This window comes from Neoarius graeffei, chromosome 10 (genome assembly GCF_027579695.1).
Source record: "Neoarius graeffei isolate fNeoGra1 chromosome 10, fNeoGra1.pri, whole genome shotgun sequence".
Lineage (NCBI taxonomy): Eukaryota > Metazoa > Chordata > Actinopteri > Siluriformes > Ariidae > Neoarius > Neoarius graeffei.
In genome coordinates, this window is record NC_083578.1 from 9,855,105 (window position 1) to 9,879,590 (window position 24,486).

A 24,486-nucleotide genomic window follows, 5' to 3' on the forward strand; every position below is an offset into this window, starting at 1 on the left:
CGCATAAACTATTATGCGCGAGATTTCATATTAGCCACAAAGTCAGGAAAATCTGTTTGTAAAATTACATTATAATGACCAAATACAATGAAAAGTATTTTTCCAGTCTCACCTGTGAAAGGTAATCCCATGTGATCTCGTTTGGACGGCAAACCTGTTGGTACAGTTAAACGCAGCTAATCTTTATTCTCCGCTTTGACCTATCCAATATGGCGGCGAGGATGACGTATGATTCTACGCGGAAGGCGGCGTCTTTAATGGTCCGGAATAAATTGAATGATACACGTTGATGGATTAATTTGCTCTTCTACGCCCTTTTTGAGGAATGTATTGTCGGACTTAAACCAACATCTGAAGAGGTGAGATCGCTCCTTTTTTTCCCCTATTTTTGCTGGCGGGATTGACTCTGCCCTAAGGGCAGAGTCTCTCTCACTCTCTCTCTCACTTTGCACCATTACACAATAAATATTCACAATGAAAATATTTTGTAAGCGCGTTTCATGAACCAAGTTATAGGATTTGTTGACAACTCGCATCGAGTTCGTTACACTTCTACCCGGCGTGAAGCACTCACAGTCATGTGGTTGTGACGTCATCGTAAACAAATCCGTTCTACTCATCCAGACGACTTCACAACGGCAATGTTGCCAGATCTTTCCACTCTGGAACCCGTTCTCAAAAAGATTGCGTTTTGGGCACCCAAAACGCCGGTGCCGTGTGGACGCCAGGCCTAAACGATAAGCAATTGTATCGGAGTCACCTGAATCCGTTGCCGTGTGGACAGGGCCTGAGAAGCTCTCCACCCTTGGACTGACATCCTCCCTCTGCTGCTGGGTCCTGGGCTTTCTCACAAACAGACCCCAGGCTGTCAGAGTCGGTACCAGAATATCCAGCACCAAGACAGTGAGCACAGGGACCCCCCAAGGCTGTGTGCTCAGTCCACTCCTGTACACCCTCTTCACCTACGACTGCACCCCCACCCAGAGCAACACTTCCATCATCAAGTTCGCTGACGACACCGCTGTCATTGGGCTGATCACCGGCGGAGATGAGAGCGCCTACAGGGAGGAGGTGGCTCAGCTGGTCTCTTGGTGCCAGGAAAATAACCTCTCCTTGAATGCTGAGAAGACCAAGGAGATGATTATTGACCCGAGGAAGAGGAGGAGAGACCAGCACGCCTCGCTGCACATTAACGGGACACAGGTGGAGAGGGTGAAAACATTTAAATTCCTCGGAACTCACATCAGTGAGGCTCTCACCTGGACACACAACACACAGCAGACCATCAAGAAGGCTCAACAGAGACTGTTCTTCCTGAGGAAGCTGAGGAAATTTGGACTGTCCACCAAACTCCTCAGCAACTTCTACAGGTGCACAGTGGAGAGCGTCCTGACAAATTCCATCACTGTGTGGTACGGGAACTGCACAACTCAGGACAGAAAGGCTCTCCAGCGTGTCATTAAAATGGCACAGTTCATCTGTGGAGCTGTCCTCCCCCCACTACAGGACATTTACAATACCCGGGTCACAAAAAGGGCACAGAGTATCATCAGGGACCAAACACACCCACAACACAGACTATTCACGCTCCTACCATCTGGCAGACGCTACAGGAGTGTGAAAGCAAGGACTACTAGACTGACAAACAGTTTTTACCCCCAGGCCATCAGGCTTTTGAACCACGGATTATAATCACCATCTACCTCCAGGCTTTCATCTAAACGGGGGAACAGGGGCGCTGCGCCCTCTTACTCTCGGCGTGCGCCCCCTTACCGACTCCGTGAAAACATCCCAGCAACACTACGTGACAATGTGTCTGATCATCAAATACGTTATAATTGCTCCAAAAATATTCCAATCATAGTAGATACACCGCCAGACGGTGCAAAAACAATCCGAATTGGCGTTTTCCAGACTGAGGTGCCATGTTGTTTAGTTGTTTACTTGTCGCGGCTGCTCTCGCGAGATTTGACATGGGTTGCATACAAGGTCAGCTGACTTGTAGCGCGAGATTTCTCGAGACTGAATGACCTTTCACCCACCGGCGCGGGAGCTTTTGACAGAAGTAGTTCGCGAGTTGTTTTTGTTGACACTTGGGCATTTAAAGATGTCATCCCGCGGCACGAAGCGGAAGAAAGCCAAAGACTGTCTGGGGCAGAAGATGATTAGGCCAAATAAAAAAAAAAAAAAAAAAAGTGTGTTTCTGGTAACCCGACCGATCGAGAATTTCCGCGTCGAAATTGCCGACCGTAAAGTTATTACAAATTTCCCTCGATATTTTAGTGTAAGCGGCGTTAGTTTTCATAATTTTTTGTTTCAACGCATTCAAGTTGTGAAAAAAACGATAAAAAGTAAAATGTTTTGCCACTTCTATCAGCCCTCCTCCATAAACTGAGCCGAGCCGCCATTTTGAATCCTCATTCAAGGCTGTAATGCAAATTGCTTCCTTTTCAGTATACAAGTGCACTTCCATGGCAGGAAAAACACTACATTTTGCCGTCTATAGTCCCCTATTTATACAAATAGGAGTCATTCAGGATTCAGCCATGTTTTTGCTCGACCCAAGTTCTACAGTAGGCTAGGCCGTCTGCTTTTAATGGAAGTAGCCTAGCCTAGGCCATTATTTTCACGTTATTTCTTGATAAGGTGTTTTCACATTATTACATGAAAATATCATGAAATATCGCTTCCGTAGATCATAACTCGAACTCTCACGATATTTTTTTATTCGTTTAAAGATTTAAAACACTTATTTTATTATGATGTGTGGTATAAAGGATTCTGTGCCAAAATACTATTTTGTAAGATGTTTACTTGTGTTAATTTTTTCGAACAAAATTAAAAAAAAATAAAAATAAATAAAAACCTTTCCTACCTACCGACCTTATTTTAGTATTTCATGTTACCGGAAACACACTTTTTTTTGGCCTTACTTCTTTCTTTTTCAATGTTGACAGACAATTTGTTACAATTTCCCTCTCAGATAGCCTCAGAATGTCCCATTGGAGCATTTTTCAAAGGCTTTGCACGGCGGGGGGGGGACAACCGGCACCATCTCCCCCCCGCTTCACTCTCTCGCCATGGTGAGCGCCCTCATACTACATTTTTCTAGAAAAAACCCTGTACCTCTATATTTCCATCAGGCTTTGAACCACAGATTATATTAGCAAGTTTGCACAAGACATTGCACAGTATATCTACGTCTATGTTTGCACATTGTTTGTTTGCCTCTCCTTTTTTTTTTTTTTTAAAAGACATTGCACAGTATATCTACCTCTATATTTGCACACTGTTTTGTTTGCCTCTCCTTTTTTTTTTAAATGTTATCTTCTTTTTTTACTCTACCTTTATATTTTGCATTCCATATGCACTTTATATTTTATATATATATTTCTTTTTATATTGGTAAGCGTAGTTTGGTCGGGCAGTTGCAAAATAAGAATTTCATTACCCAATAATAAACCGCTGTGTCTGTTATTGTGTATATGACAAATAAAAAAATCTTGAAATCTTCTATCCAGATTTGCTTAATTAAAATTATTAATGAAGTTATGGACTAATTAAGCCTTAATGCCTTAAGCAGTTTAACAAAAATTGCTTCTTCTCAGTCAATTCCTCACCGTTTTGGATTCTTTCTGGTAAATAGGTTGGTATTCCTAGGGTGGCTATCGCTTCTATATCTCATCTCATTATCTGTAGCTGCTTTATCCTGTTCTACAGGGTCACAGGCGAGCTGGAGCCTATCCCAGCTGACTACGGGCGAAAGGCGGGGTACACCCTGGACAAGTCGCCAGGTCATCACAGGGCTGACACATAGACACAGACAACCATTCACACTCACATTCACACCTACGCTCAATTTAGAGTCACCAGTTAACCTAACCTGCATGTCTTTGGACTGTGGGGGAAACCGGAGCACCCGGAGGAAACCCACGCGGACACGGGGAGAACATGCAAACTCCGCACAGAAAGGCCCTCGCCAGCCACGGGGCTCGAACCCGGACCTTCTTGCTGTGAGGCGACAGCGCTAACCACTACACCACCGTGCCACCCTCGCTTCTATACAGTATATAGTATTGTATATAGTGTATGTAGCTTGCAACATGTATTGCGCACTTTAGATTGTTCCTTCTGGACTAGACAGGGCCGGAGTGAGCTACGCCATCATTGACGGTCTCGTTACTTGGTGATGAATTAATTTAACATCATGAAAGTTGGAGCTAAATCAGCTGTGTGTGGTCGTACTGAAGTGTGTGTTGAACTGAAGAAACTTCACTAGATGCAGATTTAATATTTTCACACTCCAGTAGTCTAATAAACAACAAAACGTGAGTTTTTACAACACAACATTGTTTACACATCATCACTGCACTGAGTTTCCTGAGTGATTAGATACCAGTTCATGTTTAAAATCACGCAACATCACGTACAACCTCTGATAAAGTTCAAAAGAGCATGTGGATGTTATCTGGATCTGGGCTGCAGGCCTGTTTTGGCAACACACACACGCAGCACATTTCATTTATGCTTGACATGAATCACCCCGTGTGTGTGTGTTATACAGTAGCTCTCCAGCATGAAATTCATGAGTCACGAACTGATCAACACCTGCACTGACACACCCCACACACACACACGGGTGTGTATCAGCTTCTTAAAAAACAATTAATACAGTGTATAGTTACAGGTATCTGCATGTTCACGCGCTCTTCACCCCTGCGCAGACCTGACTCACAGCTCTGCGATCATTAAAGCATGGATTTACAAAATCTACAATAACAGGCAGGACTGGACCGAGACGCAAACACACACACACACACACACACACACTGTCAGTTACAAGTCTGTACCGGTTGCACAAGATGACTGAAAAACAGCAGCAGGGAAACAAAACAACAACAAAAAAAAAAGTCACGCACTACTGTTACATTTATCCTTTATATTCAAATATAAATGAAGCAGAATACAGGTGTTTATGGCCATAATCTGGAATTATTGGCACCCTTCATGAAAGAAAGGACACTGAAATCACACACGTACTGGACAGAGGTGGACAAAGTACCCAACTTCATTACTTAAGTCAAAGTACAGATCCCGCTGGTTAAATGTTACTCCGAAACAAGTGAAAGCTCTCCAGTCAAATTTTTACTTAATTACTGAAGTACTTGCTTTTAAAAACACTTAAGTATTAAAAGTACATTTTCTGTCAACGCATTGTTGTCTTATTGCCACAACGCTTACAAAACCTAACACCTCTGAAGCAACTGACTGGATTTTCTGACGAGCTTGTAGAACCTGTAGCGCTGAAGCTCCGCCTGACATGCTAGCAAACTCTTTTCAAACTCAAAATCATACTGGGTAGCTAACGCTACTAGAAAAGAAAGATTTCTACATTCTGTTTATTTGGCAAGAAAATGTAACGTTATTCATGTTAGCGTAACTCTGTTTGTACATGCTAACTAAGAGTGTCCAAGGTAACTAGCTATGTGTTAACATTAGCCGTGGACAAGGCTGTAGCAACTTGGTGGGTAAATCCATAGAAAGTCATTTGACTAACCAGACTGTGTCACTATTGCAACGTTATCGCTAGCTCTAAACGCGCAGACAACTTCATTACAAGCTTTCTCTTGGAATAAAACGTTTATATCCCTCAATATGCTTCCGCAAGTTGGACGGCGAGTTTTTGAACGTCGTGATGTGGTTCGTTTTAGGTAAACAAAGCAAACTTTTAAAACGAAATGAATCTTTAATCCTTTCTGAAAACTGAAACATGGGTTCATGGGCCATGAGTGCGTGCATTCTGCAGAAGAACCGCCTCCTTCCGTTCTGCCATCAACTGATCGTGTTAAATAATACCGCGGCGAAATCACTGAGCTTGATTTTATACAGTCTATGGATGTGACGCGACCCTAGTGATTACTGATCGGCTGTCTCAGTGTCACCTGCGAAAAACCAATCATGTTTTAGAAAAGAAAAAAAACATCCTTTGAAAGCTACTTCATAGTAACGAGTAACGAGGAGCTTGATAGAAATGTAGTGGAATGAAAAGTACAATATTTATCTTTCAAATATACTGAAGTTAAAGTCATAAGTTTCCAAAGATACTCAAAGTGTACTTAAGTACAGTACTCAAGTAAATGTACTTTGTTACTGTCCACCTCTGATACTGGATCTCCCTAATCAGAGTTATTATAGCTTTGAAATTGTCATTAGTTTTTATTTTTATTAAGTCTTTCAGGTTGTTTGCTTTTTTTAAAAAATTACAGTTTAATTTCAGTTAGTTTTACAAGCATATAAGTAATTTTAGTTTTTTTTTTTTTTTTTAATTTGAGGAATTGACCCGTCTTAGTTTAGTTTTTAATTTAGTTTTTGTGTTTCAGGTTTTGCACACCAAGCATCATCACCATCTTTGGAGTTTTAAGGCAGCCGCCACTGCATTACTGCCACCTTCTGGAACGAGTCCGTTACTGTCCCAAGGGGGAAAACGTGGTTTTTGTTTGTTTTGTTAACAGTCCTTTTTTATTTCGGTTAACAAAATTATTTTTCACTGCTAGTTTTAGTTTTCGTGAACTACATTAACCCTGTCCCCAGTCGAGTTGCCCATCAGCCATGTGATATCTACCAACCCGGGAGAACGAAGGCTAACACGTGCTTCCTCTGAGACACCTGAAAACTCCATCTTGTTGACCATCACAGGGCAGCGTAACACACTTGGAGGAAAGCGCTATCCGCCCTCTTCCACATACATGAGCTTAAGGGGTGTTCACACGGCAACTTTTACTCCGGTGTAGCACCGGGGCTGCCCCGGTAGAGCGTTCACACGGTACAAAGTTATCCCGGTGTCGCCCCTGAAAGCTGCTTAAACCGGTGCAAATCTAACCCTGCTCGGGAGGTGGTTTAAGAAAGTTACTCCGGAGTAAATGCTAGTTTGCGGGGCAGCACCGATATAAAATGGGACGTCTGAACGCTACAGGGGTAGACTCGCTACACGTGAGGAGAGTTGATTACATACGGGCATTGCATAATTTGCATCCTGGTATTTTGCGCTTCCAAAACGGCGAATATCAACAACAATAGAACTGCGCGTCTTCCAGTGTTGCCCGATTGGGCGGTTTTAAGTGCATTTTGGTGGATTTGAACATATTTTGGGCTGGAAAACGTCAGCAGTATTTGGCAACACTGGTGTCTTCATCCACGTTGTTTTCCCGGCGCTTGGTGATGCCATGACAACCGGGAAAAGGAAGTACGTTTTCACGCATGCGCATATTTCATTTCCGCATTATTACTATCGTATAGCACGGTCGCAAAAACTGCCGTGTGAACGCAAGTGGGGCTGCACCGGTGCTAACACGCTTCTCTCTAGTAAGCAGGTTTGTGACGTGTGAACGCTCCACAAAATTTACACCGGTGTAAGATATATCGCAACAAAATACATCGATGCAAATATGTGCCATGTGAACACCCTTATAGAGATGCCCTAGTGTCACGGTGATCAACAGGTAAGACAGAGTATGCCCCTCCCATCCAGTGAGCACGGCTAATTTTGGGTGGAAGTGTTTCTGATCTTTCACAATATTGCACAAATACCTCACACTCACCGGCCACTTTAATAGGAACTTGTTGATTCTAAGATTCCTGTTCTTGGCTGCAGGACTGGAACCCAATGTGTTCGTCTGTTTTCTGTTGCATGCTGAGATGCTTTTCTGCTCACCACAGTTGTAAAGAGTTGCTATGAGTTACTATATCTTTCCTGAAAGCTATCTCGAACCAATCTGTCCATTTTCCTCCGAGCTCTCTTATCAACAAGGCGTTTGTTTGGTTTTCACCCACAGAGCTGTCACTCACTCACTCACTCGATGTTTTTTGTCTTTCGCACCGTTCTGTGTAAACTCTAGAGACTGTTGTTTATTTGTGAAAACCCCAGCAGTTTCTGAAATACAAGTCAAACCTCATACTCGTCTGGCTCAAACCAACACCCATACGACAGTGAAAGAAAGTCACATTTGAGCTCACAATTTTTCCCATTCTGATGTGTGATGTGAGTGAACATTAATTAACTGGAGCTCTTGATTTCTATCTGCATGAGTTTATTATAAAACCATGGCAACGTTTTTTAGTTGCTTTGGTTTTTATTTTGAACATTGCTATTATTTTATTTGTGATTTGAAATCTACTGCAGGACCTGTGAGAAAATACAAACTACAAAACATCACTGAAGGAAAGTTCTGGAAGTTTTGAGTTTTGAATAACAGGAAATTTGACATTTGTTTTATGTCTATTGCCGCTTTTCCACTACAAACGCGGCTGAGTCGGGCTGAGCCGTGCCGTGCTGAGTCGAGCTGAGTGGGGCTGTTGGGGTTGCAGTTCGACTACAACCGCGCTGAACCGTGCTGGCTGGAAGTGGGTGGACACATTGGGTGGAGTTAGCGAAAGTGGGTGGACGTCACGTGATGTCGTTAAGCAGCGCAAACAGTGACATCAGTGAGCTTTTAAGCGGTAGTCTCACGACCCGAATAGTAAACAATAAACATGGACGACATGGAGTCGTTAGTGTTGCTGGTCTTGGTTCTGTGGCTTGTTGTCACCGACAACGCCAACAGATACTGGCAAGAGCATATAGATGAGGCGAGGCGCATAAGGCTTCATAATTCTCGTAATTCTCCTTCTTCCGGGTTTGCGGTGTTTACAGATCCCAGCGCGCTCGCGGGGCGTGTGTGGGCATGTGAGGACACTCCTCCTCACCAATCAGTGCACAGGGGAGTGTTTGCTCACGCCCCCAGCCTCACTCGGCACGGTTTGGCTCGCTTCATCCCCACTCCAAAACGGTGCGAGTTTTAGGGGCTAAGCAGGGCTGAAGCGAGCTGAGTCGTGCTGGTTTTTGGTAGTCGAAACGCGAGCCGTGTCGGGCTGAAGTGAGCTGAAGCGAGCTGAAGTGAGCTGAAAAAGGGTAGTGGAAAAGGGCCATATGTTGGATAACTCGCCTCGTATTTGAAGAAAATAAAGAAGAAAATGTTCTTACGGATGGCAATTTGCATTTATTGGAAATATTATTATGGAGGTGGTTGTTTCATTACATACACTTTTCGAGGATAAAAGACAAAAAAAAACAGAAAATAAATACTGAGCCTTTGGCAGGTATCACCGCCGTCACGGCAAAACCTTGGCTTCTTTTCAAACTATTTTTGTTACTTTTGGCTTGTGTGTTGGTTTCGTTTTGTTTCTAACTTCCTGGAATTCCATTCCCCCCCCAAAAAAAAACCTTTGCACACCACTGCATCTTTCAATCAAAGTTTTCATCTTTTTAAAACATTTTTTTGAACAAACTCTGATACAGTTTGCATATTAGCTAGCTGCGTGTTTAAGCTCAGCAGGTCGATGTGTTTTGTACGGCTCTGTTCATATGAAGCGCAGCTCAATCTTCACCGACATGAGATTTTCTTAGGCCCAGAGCCTGACCACCACACACACACACTTCCTCTCTGTACGGATTGAACCGATTAGCTTCATTTGAAGTCGCTTTGTTTGGATCTGAAACATTCCCTTTTTTCCTCCTGTCCAACTAACACACATATCCAGTGCATACAGTCACAGTTATTTAAATACTTTAACCGCCCTGCTTTTAAATCCTTACCCACACACCGACAGCGTTTGTGCAGGAACTTCGGGCCAATAAGCAATTAACACCCCACGCTCGAGTGTGTACTCAAGAGGGCGGTTGAGTTTAGCTAAAGTAAACCTTTGTGAAATTGGTGTAACACTTTTTTCCCCCTGGAAATTTATTTGGTCAAAAGGTGTTGATTAATTTTCTCTGACGGTAGTTCCAGCCACCAGGGTTAAATTAACGCTCTCGTTCTCATACGTTAGCATTTTATGCTAGCGCCTTACACGGGGCGTTGTATGAAGTTTTCTGTGCGGAGATGTTTATTTAAGGAGACTCTAGTATCAGCACTTTGTCCCGGCAGTAACTTCAAGCTTTCGGACGTCTTCGGGGACAAAAGGAATTTACATTTGCACTTTACGTATTAACTAATTGTGCACTTGATCTTGCCGAGTGTCCTCGTGTGCACGGAAAGCTCTCCAAGTAGGCAGTTTGAGACGCGGTGTGAAGCGTGTTCGAGAAACCAACCCTGTGTCCAAAATTGCTCACTCGTTCACTACTCCCTATATAGGGAATTACTCTATAGAGGACTATATAATGAGTGAGCTCATTGGTAAAATGAAAAAACACTTTCGGACACTAGTCCGTCACGCTGGTATTTACGTCATTACTGTCGCACAATTAAAATATGCCAGATCAGTCGGCTGGTGGATTTTCAAAATAATAAACACATGCATGTACAGTATTTTTGTGATAAATCCATATTATACTGAGCGTATTTCCAACATTTAATAAATACAAAGTACCTGCATGTTTCAGGGTTTTTTTTAAATCAAGGCTGAATACTTTCTTCTTCGCCGCTGCCTTTTATTAAATCAAATTTGAGACTTTTAATTTGATTTCTTTCAGCACGACCGCAATGCATGATGGGATGTATTGCTTTGGTTAGTGACCATCGGTGTACACTACTGTTCGTGATGCATTGTGGGATACTTTGAGTGCGCTATATAGGGTGTAAATAATCCTCACTAAGGTTTCGGACAGCACTACAAAATGGCGTCCCCACTACATAGTGCCCTATATAGTGAGTAGGGAATGATTTCAGACACAGGGCAAGAAATTAAATCCATGACCAGTGCCACTAAACCTCCGTCGGGTTTTTAAGGCCTCGGAGATGGGAAACGCCGAGCAGCAGCAGAGTGAAGTTGAAGGAGTTGTATCACCAATGTTTGAAACTTTGCTCAGCTCTGTCTCATGAGTGTTAAATGAAAAACCAAGTGTTGGTGCGCGGGTGCTGGAGAGAACACACACACACAGAGCCTGGAATTTGATTTCCGGGCAAGTTTACAGTTCGGAGCAATTACGCTCCGGGATACTCAGCCGTGTCTGAGCTTGTGGGGTGGTAATTCCATCCACCGACTTGGGACAAACCCAACAACCAACACACACACACACAAAGATCATGCACACAGATTTGAGAAGCAAATGGGTCCTGACTGCGCACACCCTCAATCATTTGAACATGAAACCAAAAATGGAAGAAAGATGGAAAAAAAAAAGCAAGAAGGAGCCCAAACTTGTAATCGAGGCGACCTACATTCCAATCTGGGAGAACTGTGAATGACAAGGTGCTGTTAAACTCCTGATAAAACACTTCCGACCCCAGAAAGGCTTGTGGGGAAGTCTGGAGCAAGACCACCTCAAGAGATCAGCGCTACCACTCAGGGGCCTCCCTCCTTCTCTCTCTCTCTCTTTCTCATATGACCCACAAAAACATCCGCTCTGAATCCAAATTACACACACAGCTTCTCCTGAGCAAACAGACCTTCAAGAAATAGAAACCATGTTAACGTTCCAACATCAAAATCAATTCAAGCAACATTATAAGCTAGTTTAAATGTAAACACGTTCATACAGGTTGAGGTACCGTAAAAGCTATTATTCTATCCACGTTCACTGTATATGAGCAATCGCACGCTCTGATTGGCTACTCTACTACGAGGATATCAGTTCATATCCTTGACTTGCAAGTGACGTCAAAGCAAAATAGAAACCTGGATGTCGGCCATGTTGGTGGAGATACAAACGCGGGGTCAAGCGACATTCCATACAAAACACTAGTCACGCGTGCGCAACTCTCGTTGTTTTTCCACTGCTTTAAGCGTTCTTTTAGCTCTGCCATATCTTTGTGGTCACAACAGTACTCGTGACCGTGGCACGTTCCGATTGTTTAGAGTTCCGTCCGTGATTCGGAAAGAGGCTGAGGAAACTCTGAGGCTTAGTACGGAGAGGAGGCTGAACAACATCGGCAGGGCTGATCTAACAGAGGCTAACACCAAAACAGCTCGTGTTTGCAGTCATTTTATCTCAGGTGAGATTCAAAAGCTTTCTCGATAACATCATGGAAGAATTTTATTTCGTGTTGCTAGAATTTTGCTATAAAATGAGCGTTCTCTCTTGTCGTGGTTCACTCTGTCGTTGTTATAATTTTAACACGTGTATTAGCATTTCGCTTCTAGGAGCGCCAGCAAAATTATACGATAGAAACAATCCAGACCGGGCACCCACTCAGAAAACGGGCTGTGTTTCGTCCAAGGTCGGACTTAATTCTTCGGCAGCCAAACCAGAAAGAATGCGATATCTGGGTACTCGATGGTCAGTAGAAGAGTCATATCTTCAGAAAAGTCTGACTTTTTAAAATAATACATGTCGAAACCCACACGTATCTATCTTCTCTTGGTATCGAATCTTCGCTCGACCATTCAAATCGTGGTAGTACTGAGAAAATTCAGTGCTGTTTATAGACACGCTTTCAGCAGCAGCCATCCGAGTTGCTTTGTATATCCACCGTCATGGCGGACGCTCATGACGTAGCACATTTTGATTGCATGGTTGCAAGTCATTTATAGTGTGAGTAGAGAAAAAGAAAATGGCAGCGTGTGTTGCTGAACCAACTGAGGATGAAATAAAAACTCTACTCGAAAACAAAACCACAAAAATCATCATCAGGTATTTAAAAGAAACAGAAATGGCTAAAAGAATACAGTTTTTTGTTTTTTCCCCTCAATATCTCCTGTTCCACACTCCAGCCCAGTTGGTGGCAGTAATGCACCTTTAAGTTGGTTTGCCAACCACCAAAAAAAAACCTAAAGGAGAAGAAAAAAAACCAAAATATTGCTGGGTTTCAAGTGACGTCACATCCGCCTCATTAGTTATTCAAAACTTTACCTGGTGGTCTACCAAAGCTCAGTTGACAAAGCGTTTATACGAAAAATGCATGAAAAACGCCTTACGCTTGCGTTCTTTAGGTTGTTCGAATCAATTAAACCGTGAAACTGATAAAAGTTTCTTCAGGGTTCCCCATGAACTAATTAAAAAGGGTGAACGAACACAGGATTTCACAAAAAGACGTCGAGAAAGGTGGCTTTTGAACCTCTGACTGAAATCGAAGGGAGCCGAGTCGAAGCGTGCTCGAGTTTGCAGTGATCACTTGGTGAAAGGTTTGTATTTCCCTCTCAGCTCTGTCCTTAGTGTTTTCCAAGTACTTTTCTTGCTACGTGTCGTTATTTTATGGTACTTTTTTTAGTCACGAAGCGCTAAAGTCCCCAGCTGTTTCTTTGTTTACTCCTCACGAAGTCCATATGCATGAAGGTCGCGACAAAATTCTTCCCCAGCTGTACAGTTACAATGCGCCGTGATCACGTCTCCGTCTTGTTTAACTCAGATCCAGGTCTTTAAAGGGGTTTCTGATGATCTTTGTGAATGATTTAGCTGAGAGATAAGAGCCAACACAAGTGAGAATCAAGCCAACTGTTGTTTGTTTACACTTCAACTTGCAGCACTTCATTGTAAAGACGAGAACGAAAAGCTTAAAAACCCATACTGACACGGGCAAAAACAATCCAGGATTCATCCAGGAGCAACTTGATCCCGAGGTCCTTTACCCAGCCGCATACAAAAAAGTTATAAGCCTCTATACTCTTCCACGCTTTCATCTGTTTTGCGGTGTAGAAGGACGTCTGCAACACCAGATAGTTCGAGATGTCGGGGAACTCGACTGAAGGCTAGTTTTCGAGATCGTACGACAAATCCTTCTTTCCCAGACTGTAGGGGTCGATTCCATTGCACATAGCAATCTTCTGAATATATCTAAAGCCAGCAGTGGCTTCTACGGTAGATTACATTACGAGCGTACTCTGATAAGTTATCGTGAGTTGTTTGCACTACGGCAGCCGTTTAGACCACCAGCTATTTCACTTCCAGTAAAACCACTAAGAAAAGTCACGCGACTGAAACCCAGCAATATACAAAAAAGGCAACAAAATATTGAATGAAAGTATTTGATGGTAAGAACGCATTTTTTTTTCAAGAATTATTATTATCGTATTTTTCACAAATTGCTCCTGTCATTTCGACAGTTTGTTCACATTCTAAGCAGAAATGATTTTATCGGACATTTTGTATAAATTTTTATTTATCGAATTTGCAAAAAATAAAAATGCTCCGTTTCTCAAAATCCAGTGAATGTGGATAGAATAAAACAGTTATTCCACTCAATCTCGTCGTACACGGATTATAGCCATCAGCTCATGGACAACTCGATTTCATGGAATAACTTAATTATTTATACATCGTCAATCTTACAGTCTGCTGTCCTGATGACCAGAATCAATACAAAAGGAAAGTTTGTGTGTCGACTCACAATCTTCATGTGCTTTTGGTGAAAAAAATGCGTGTGTGTGTGTGTGTGTGTGTGTGTGTGTGTGTGTGTGTGTGTGTGTGAGATATCATGCTAATTAACCACAGAACATCTTTACCAAGGGTGCCAATAAAACTGCTGACTGTATCTAGAATTGCTGACTGTCCTTATAATTCAAGTAAACAGCTATTAATAATAAAATTTAACAAATAAAACTGTATACTCATTGATATGAAGTTTTCCGAATGGAAACAGTTTATAGGAGTCTCTAGTATCAGTACATAAACATTAAATGTAACTATAAATGGATAAAAAAAAACCATGATGATTTACTCTATAGTTAATAAGAAACTGGAATAAGAGAGCATGGTTATTCAGGGTGGTTTGAGTATAGTAACTCCTGCTGCTGATTATTTTCCAACAGCAGCATGTCCCGAAGTGGTTCCACACTCAGACATAAAACGGTCTTTGTAATGTTTTTTTCTTTATACGGTTACGAATCTTTTCATAGAAAAAGGTCATGTGAGCCACAGACATGAACGGAATCTGGGGCTGTGTCCGAAATCACTCGCTCGTTCACTACTCCCTACTCACTATCTAGGGAATTCTATATAGAGGACTATATAGTGAGTGAGCTCATTGGTAAAATGAAAACCAAAAAACACCCACTTCGCCGCACCGCTATTTACGTCGTTACTGTCGCACAATTAAAACATGCCAGATCAGTCGGCTGGTTGGTTTTCAAAATAATAAATACACGCATGTACAGTATTTTTGTGATAAATCCATATTATACTGAGCGTATTTCCAACATTAATAAATACAAATTACTTTGTCGTACTCTGCTGCATCTTTCAGTTCTTTTAAATCAAGACTGAATTCTTTCTTCTTCGCCGCTGCCTTTTATTAAATCAAATTTGAGGCTTTTGATTAATTCATCGCTCTGCACTCTAACTTTTATTCTTGTATTTTATCTGTCCCTGAGTCCGAAATCACTCCGTACTCACTGTACAGTGGACTATATAGTGAGCTCGCCATTTTATAGTGCTTTCTGAATGTATAGTGAGGATTATTACACCCTATATATATATATATATATATATATATATATATATATATATATATATACACATACACACACACATACACACTGGGGCCCCTCCTCTTCATCACCTACCTCCTTCCCCTCGGCAATATCTCATCTCATCTCATTATCTGTAGCCGCTTTATCCTGTTCTACAGGGTCACAGGCAAGCTGGATCCTATCCCAGCTGACTATGGGCGAAAGGCGGGGTACACCCTGGACAAGTCGCCAGGTCATCACAGGGCCCCTCGGCAATATATTTCGTAAATTTAATATCAACTTTCATTGCTATGCGGATGACACCCAGCTCTACCTGTCTGGAAAACCCTCTTCCACCCTCTCTTCCCCTTCCCTTACCACCTGCTTAGCTGAAATCAAATCCTGGTTCACCTCTAACTTCCTGAAACTGAACAGCGACAAAACTGAAGTCCTCCTTGTAGGCACCAAATCCACCCTCTCCAAAGTTGACAGTATCTCCTTTTCAATTGACGGTTCCATAGTCTTCCCCTCTCCTCAGGTCAAGAGCCTGGGTATCATCCTAGACAGCTCTCTATCCTTCCTCTCTCATATCAATAACATTACACGGTCTGCTTATTTTCACTTACGCAACATAAATCGTCTTTGCCCCTCCCTCACCTCCCACACCACCTCCATCCTTGTACACAGTCTTGTCACCTCCCGCATTGACTACTGTAATTCTTTCCTCTTTGGTCTCCCTCATAAATCCCTTCATGGGGTGTCGTGGCTCAGGTGGCTAAGGCGCCATACCATAAATCCGGGGACCCGGGTTCGATTCCGACCCGAGGTCATTTCCCGATCCCTCCCCGTCTCTCTCTCCCGCTCATTTCCTGTCACTACACTGTCCTATCCAATAAAGGTGAAAAAAAGCCCAAAAAAATATATTTAAAAAAAAAAATCCCTTCATAAGCTCCAATTGGTCCAGAATTCAGCTGCCCGTATCATCACCAATTTGCCCTCTTTTCATCACATCACCCCAACACTACAGACTCTCCACTGGCTCCCTATCAAATGCAGGATCAATTTCAAAATTCTCCTCCACACATTCAAGGCCATCCATAATCTTGCCCCTCCATATTTGTCCAATCTTCTCCACATTGCTACCCCCTCTCGCTCCCTCCGATCCTCCATCTTCCTCACTGTCCCCTCTGCCCGCCTCAGTACTATGGGGAGTAGAGCTTTCAGTCGCTCTGCTCCCCAACTCTGGAATTCACTCCCCCCGACATACGCAATATCGACACTCTACCTCTATTCAAATCCAGACTGAAAACTCACTTGTTTCAGTTAGCATATTCATTGTGACTTTTACCATCTCTACTAAATTCTCTGTTTACTTTCTCTGTGCTTTTATTGTGTCTTGTTTTACTGTTTTTATTGTTGTTTTTACTCTTGTTTTTACTGTTTGTATAGTGTCCTTGAGTGTTTTGAAAGGCACTTCTAAATAAAATGCATTATTATTATTATATCGTGCACTCAAATTATCCCACAATGCATCACGAAAAGTAGTCTACAACCGATGGACACTAACCAAAGCAGTACATCCCATCATGCAGTGCAGTCATGCTGAAAGAAATCAAAAGTCTCAAAATTTGATTGAATAAAAGGCAGCGGTGAAGAAGAAAGAAAGTATTCAGCCTTGATTTAAAAAGGACTGAAACATGCAGGTACTTTGTATTTATTAATGCTGGAAATGCGCTCAGTATAATATGGATTTATCACAAAAATACTGTACATGCATGTGTTTATTATTTTGAAAACCCACCAGCCGACAGATCTGGCACGTTTTAATTGTGCGACAGTCACGACGTAAATACCAGCGCGATGGACTAGTGTCCGAAAGCGTTTTTTCATTTTACCAATGAGCTCACTCACTATATAGTCCTCTATAGAGTAATTCCCTGTATAGGGAGTAGGGAGTCGTGAACGAGTGAGCGATTTCGGACACAGGGTTACTATTTTTAATTGTACTTGAATATCCGTTTATAATGTGTTCCTTCCTCAGATTCGTTCACCCCAACACACTTTTTTTTCCTTCAGCGTGACCGCAGTGTATGATGGTATATATTGCTTGGTTAGTGCCCATCGGTTATACACTACTTTTCACGGTGCATTGTGGGATACTACGAGTCCACTATATAGGGTGTAGTAATTCTCAGTATACATTCAGACAGCACTACAAAATGGTGAACTCACTATATAGTACACTGAGTACGGAGTGGTTTCGGACACGGGGTGGGAGATTTGAAATTCAGCCACGTTCACTTCCTGTTTTGTGACTCATTTGACGGTTTAGTCATTTGTTTGACTCTGAACACTGCTTACTAACAGCATCCGTTTAGCACTAATGACACAAAGGGGGTGAAAAAAAAAAGACACAAAATGCCAAAGGGTTCTCTCGATGCAGAACAATATTTGAACGAAAGCTGACATTCTGCACTTTGACCTCACGCTCACTGATCCATTTCAAGAATCTGACTTGCCTGAGCGCAGAGACGGAAGAAAAACCCCAAACGACAAACGTCTAATTATCAGTGGATTACAAACCACTTGGCGCAACATCTTCATTAAAACGCATCTGTCAATAATCGTCATGTGGCTGATGATAATTAATGGGTAGCTTTAACTGCTGACGTTGTGCCGAGTAAATCTATCATCATGGTTTTCAAAACACACACACTATGACTAAGAGTCTGTCTGGGCTGTGGCTCGGTCCAGGCCATCCTGCTGCTCAGCATTAAAGCATTCACAGACAGGCAGTAAACATGGGGCATTTGGATTAGTGGCGCACACACACACACGTCTGCCAGGACCAGATGGGAAACTTACACACTCGTCTGCTTTCGCTGAGCTTTCACCACCTCTCTCTCAGCTCGGCCTACTGTCTCACCACTCCTTCTGTTATTTTTGCATGTGTGTATTCAATCTTAAATTCATTCTCCTGGAGCGTAATATGGAATATACTCTAGTACACGGCTCCGTCAGACATCAGGAAGTGCAGCAATATATAAATATATACACATCTACACCCACCAGCCACTTTATTAGGAACACCATCACAAACACCTGCAGCTGTCTGATGCAGGTCTCTAATCAGCCGATCCCTCGACAGCAGTACGGTGCGTCAAATCATGCAGATACAAATCAAGAGCTTCGGTTCATTAATGTTCACTCACATCAAACATCAGAACGGGAAAAACTGTGATCTCAAAGTGTGACTTTCACTGTGGTTTGAGCCAGATGGACTGGTGTTTGATTTGTTTTTTAGTATTTCAGAAACTGCTCCTGATCTCCTGGTGTTTTCATACAAAACAGTCTCTCGCTGCTCATTTGACACAGAATGGTGCGAAAAACAAAAAACAAGCACTGAGTGAGTGATTGAGTGAGTGAGTGAGTGAGCGAGCAAGTGAGTGAGCGATAGTTCTGTTGGTGGAAACAAACATCTTGTTGTTGAGAGAGATTAGAGGAAAATGGACAGATCCAAGGTGGTTCGAGCTTTTTTGCCAGGAAGGATATAGTAACTCATATAATCACTCTTTACAACTGTGGTGAGCAGAAAAGCATCTCAGCAAATCACTCTTTACAACTGTGGTGAGCAGCTCAGCGTCTCAGCAACAGGAGAAAGAACATGACGTCGGGTTCCAGTCCTGCAGCCAAGAACGGGGATCTTAGAATCAACAAGTTCCTATTAAAGTGACCAATGAGTGTATAACAAAAACTGTCAATTTAGAACTGACTTTTAAGAACAGCTTTAAGTTAATTTGTAGGGGCAGCACGGTGGTGTAGTGGTTAGCGCTGTCGCCTCACAGCAAGAAGGTCCTGGGTTCGAGCCCCGGGGCCGGCGAGGGCCTTTCTGTGCGGAGTTTGCATGTTCTCCCCGTGTCCGCGTGGGTTTCCTCCGGGTGCTCCGGTTTCCCCCACAGTCCAAAGACATGCAGGTTAGGTTAACTGGTGACTCTAAATTGAGCGTAGGTGTGAGTGTGAGTGTGAATGGTTGTCTGTGTCTATGTGTCAGCCCTGTGATGACCTGGCGACTTGTCCAGGGTGTACCCCGCCTTTCGCCCGTAGTCAGCTGGGATAGGCTCCAGCTCGCCTGCGACCCTGTAGAAGGATAAAGCGGCTACAGATAATGAGATGAGATGAGTTAATTTGTACGGTTGTTTCTATAGCAACACGAAGACTGATATGACGAATGTGACACAATGGTAATGGTAATATAATGAGCCGCGTTGTTTTTTTTTTTTCCATCTCATTACTTTCAAGACCGAGAAAAACTGAGGCTGGTGACAGAACGTTGTTGTAACTTAAGCGATAACAGGGACTAACGCCTTGTTGATCAGAGAGGTCAGAGGAAAATGGATAGATTGGTTCAAGCTAGCTTTCAGGAAGGAAGCCTATAGCAACTCTTGACAACCGTGTTGAGCAGAAAAGCATCTCAGGATGAATCTTAGAACAAGACGACGTTCCTGTTAAAGTGGCCGGTGAGTGCAAATCATCTCATTTGACTAAGTGCCACTTTTATAAATGAAATTTTTAAAGTGTTGTGTGAACTTTCAGTTTCAGCAGCCTCGTTCAAAAAAAGAAAACACTGAATATAAAATATTTTTTCAAACACAAAGAGTTAAAAGCCTAAAACCCCACACTGAGTATCCGGCGTCCGCTCACCCAGAGCAGCATACTAAATTCATTAACTGCGTTTAGCTTCGTTTAAACATCTCGAGTCATCTCAAATTCTGCTGAACATAAAACTTGGGAGGCTGTGTAAAACCCTCCCTCCTTCATCCCTTTGCTCTCTATCCCCCTTTTCTTCTCCTTTCCAACCCTTTCATTTTTCTCCTTGCCTTCCCCCCCCCCCCAAGGAATAATAAATAGCTATGAAAATGAATCTTGAAAATGGACTGGCTGGCAGAAAGCACGGGGTGAAAGAATAGGAAAATAAATTAAAAGCCCCTCTCCAAGTCAAACAGGGCCGGTGTTCAAAGGCGTAGCGCCGGGCGCTAGCCGCTAGCTTTATTGCTAGCATATGCCACAGCTCTATTATGTCCTTCCTCCGGCACTAACCTGGGGGGCCGTGCGTGCCCCCGGTGTGAAAATATTATCACAGGATGGCCAAAGACCTCAGGACTTCTGAACGTCCCGCGTCCTGCCAGGCTAACAGGCTAACACGTAAAGCAGAACCGATTAGCCGCATTAAAAGATCCAGCGCTACTGTGTGTTTATTGGTCAGTGTGCACTTTAATACGGTGACCGCGTTTGATAGCGGATCTGATTTCCCCACCATCGAGGGGTAGGTTTGGAGTAAACCTTGTTAGCTTTGGCTCTCTCGTCTTATTTATTCGCCTTTTCCAAGTTTCCACCGGCTTTTTCTAGCCTCCGGGTGTAGATCCATCTGTCAGCTGTTGGCTCCAAGTGAATAAGGCAGATTTACTCTGGTTCCCTTCAGCGCTACAGAGTCCTGAACGTCTCTACAGGCTCGATCAGGGCCCGATATCAGCCGCAAGCTGAGGTAGAACAGGTTCCTGACTCTGGTTAAGCTGGATCAGATAGTACAACTACCACCCACACACGTGCACACACGGCCAATTCGCAGATCATTTTTTAACTTCGTCCATGCTTAGATTAGACTTTGACTTGGTGGCACCAGCAAAGATTAACCTTTAATCTCCAAACTCTCTGATTCCTGCATCTAGTTTTACATTCCACTCAGAAGAACTTACTCTATTCCAGACTTAAACATCAGCGACATTCATGTAACGTAATCGTGGCTGAAATCAATCATCGAAATGCTCAAAAGTGAAGAAAATAAAAAGGTCTGACGATGATTAATCTCAAAAGTAACATTGCTAACAGTGCTAATGAATCCATTATGTCGGAAAATCAGAATTAATACCAGCTCAAGCTTTTAATCCGAGGATAAATTCACAATCCTTGTTGACGCAACTCATCTGTCTACAGCAAAGTTGGACCTCAGTGGGGTCCGGTTTGGACACAGAGCTCTAACACACGTCAGTGTTCATGGGCTTTAAAAAAAAAAACTGCACACACATAGAGCTGGCGTTCCTAGCACTTCGTCTCTCCTGGTGTGAAGAACAGCGCCAGCAGATTTACACAGCCAAGGCTGGAAATTAGGTGTGCAAATCTAATTTTTCGGTGGCTACTTTATATGAGCCCACCGTATTACAGGAAAAGAACAATCATATTTTGGACCTGGTGCACCACTGGAAGGAAAGAGGAAGGACCAGGCGGTAATGCAGAGATCGGCTTCCTGAAAACCAACAAAGAAATTACAAATTAGCACCATTTTGCATCTCGAAAGCCAGTGCACTGAGAAACCACACGCATGAAAGGATGTGTACAGATGTGAGGAAACCGACCCGGCCTGAGTTCCCCAAAAACATCGCAGCACAAAGATCATCGTTAAATGGTAGAGCGAGCAGCACAATGAACACCCTCTCTCTCTCTCTTAAAACCTCGAAACGTTTCATCCGGTTGGTTGATTACGAATTTTTTATACACAACTGAAGAAATTTTCACTTACTCATGACATTTCGATGTCTATGGATCCAGAAGACAGACCGCTGCATTAATCGGGACGTAGGAACATACCGACTCGGCCATACTGAAGATCAGCTGACTTCTAGTAGGTCATGTGCAGTATCTGGTGGTGGCCAGAGACACCAAGCATTAGATGTGATCAAACATCTAAGAAAGACATCAAAATGTCATAAGTAAATGAAAATTTATTCAGTTGTGTATAATAAGAATTTTCTTAAGACTCTCTCCTAGTTAAGATGCTCTTAGCCTCAAAGGAGAACTGAAGTAATTTTTAAACTTGCTTTATTTCTTAATTAACGTGTCATTTCAATTACGTTTTCGGTTTTAGTAACGTTATATCGTGACTCATATTGGCAACTAATTGCAATTAAATATTATACTTATCGGCCTATTCGGTTTTTAGCCGTGTTGAATTTAGTTCGTTTGGTCCACGGCAGGCGTCGCTTATCCGCACGATCTTCACGAGACTTGTGCTAGACTTCGAAACGTGAAGTGTCAGCCAGGTGTCAGTGCCGCCATTTTGAAAACTGTTTTCCAAACGAAGTATTGCACAAAAACGAGTTTAAATGATGATTACTGCCTACTTTTTTCAAACTTTCCTGATTGCTATCAAAACAAACAAAACTTCCGTCTTGATTACGTCAGCATTCGAAAGAGGGAGCGTGCATCTTTTGACAATGTTGGCAGATGTCGGTCACTTTGATTTCAGCTGTATGTTTTACTTCCATCCTACGATGTCTCACACAGGTCTCAACGAATCTCGTTTACGGCCATTGCTTTGACATACGGACTGATATATTACAGAGCATATTTCAAACACTCATAACTTGCTATAGCAGCGACAAAATAGCGATCAAAAATGCATTCCGATATTTAATAAAATATGAGATAAATAGAATTTTGATAATAAAAAAATTGTCTTCAGTTCTCCTTTAACAGGCTTTTGGGAAACCCAGCCCTGAATGCGTCAGTCAGAAGAAATGAAAATCACACTGGAAAAATGATACCTTAGCAAGTTAGAATATCTTTAATATCGTTGAAATTATCTAGCATTTCTTATTAGAAGAATACAAGACACCAACTCAGATTATTAAACCTAGTTCTAGATTGCAATTAGAGCCCTGCACTCCCGCGGGAGTTCCGCGGGACCCGACGCAAAGCAGTGCGGCGCAGGACAAATTTTGAAAGCTCATTGCGGGCGCGGGTGGGAGGGGGAGTGCACAATGCGGGCGCGGGTGGGAGAGGTGATAAGCTGCAGTCCCGCTAACTAAAAACGTGTTTAAAATAAAATTTATAAATTATTAATTTATGTCTATTATATATAATTTGTGCTGGATATTTTATTTGGTATTAATAAAAACATTTTAAGATGCCTAAATTTGCAGATGTGGTCTAATCTCGCGTACGTTTCCGATTCCTTTCCGCTCTTCCGTGTTTGAAATCTCCGATCATGGCAGAAGAGCAGAGCTCCTCTAGTGAAGCTCACAGTGCTTCAGAAGTAGGGGGCGGGGCACCATCACGCTGTGTCTTCAAATTATATTAATTTCTTATAGGCCTACTTGTATTTCCTAGAATGTAAATGTGAGGAGTGACATATAAGCTATGTGCAATGTACAATATTCTTAATATCCACTGTAGATTTTGGTAGGTGTGTTGGGTATCTCTGTAAAGCCTCAGCTGCGCATGCCGCCTGGCAACGCGCACCCTCGCTACGTGCGCTAGGTGAAGGATCGGTCAGTGGAGAGCTCAGCTAAGCTCAGCATGTTTAATTCCCCAAGCCAATGACGAACTTTCGTGAGAAATAACGCGAATGTCTGCATCATGCGGGATTTGCGGGCGGGAGCGGGACAAAATATGGCAGGCAGGAGCGGGACTGAAAATCATAATTCTTTGCGGGAGCGAGACTGCACAATGCGGGAGCGGGCAGGAGCGGGACTGAAAATTCTGTCCCGCGCAGACCTCTAATTGCAACCAACTTATTCTATGTCTTGTCAAGTAAAATTATCTGTCCATGCAGCAAGATAATTTCACTAGTATTAAGTAATATTCCCCTCAAACTCAGTTTCAATTTTTTTGCAGTGCAGAAGGAGGAGAAATATAACGCTGCTCAAGCAACTCCTGCTTAAATTATTATCAAGAACGTGCAGATGTTTGGATGGTTTTATTGGTCAAAAACAGCATGCAAATTCAAACCAGGTTGGATTTTTTTTTTTTGGTCCAAAAAAAAAAAAGAAAAGAAAAAAAAAAAAATCACTCAAATTGAAAAATGTAAATGAAGAGTAAAATTGGTTGGTAAATTAATTAAGACAAGACCAAAACTCAAGTTACACTCTCAGATCACAGGTTTTCCCCATTCTGATGTTTGATGTGAGTGAACATTAATGAACTAAAGCTCTTGATTTGCATCTGCGTGATTTTATTTGATGCATCATGCTGCTGTCGAGGGATCGGCTGATTAGAGAACTGCATCAAACAGCAGGTGTTTGTTATCAGTGTTTCTAATAAAGTGGCCAGTGTGTGCCAAGTCAAGTCAAT

The 24,486-nt window shown here is 42.6% G+C and overlaps 1 protein-coding gene across 1 annotated transcript in view; it reads right to left on the bottom strand.

Annotated features, from left to right (window-relative positions):
• The window catches only part of ccdc92 (coiled-coil domain containing 92), a 223,229-nt gene extending 201,217 nt beyond the window's left edge, over positions 1–22,012 (bottom strand). Inside the window, exon 1 of the mRNA XM_060931254.1 lies at positions 21,935–22,012. The gene's annotated coding sequence lies outside the window, so the exon portion shown is untranslated. The remainder of the gene's footprint in view (positions 1–21,934) is intronic.
• Between the last annotated feature and the right edge of the window lie 2,474 nt (positions 22,013–24,486).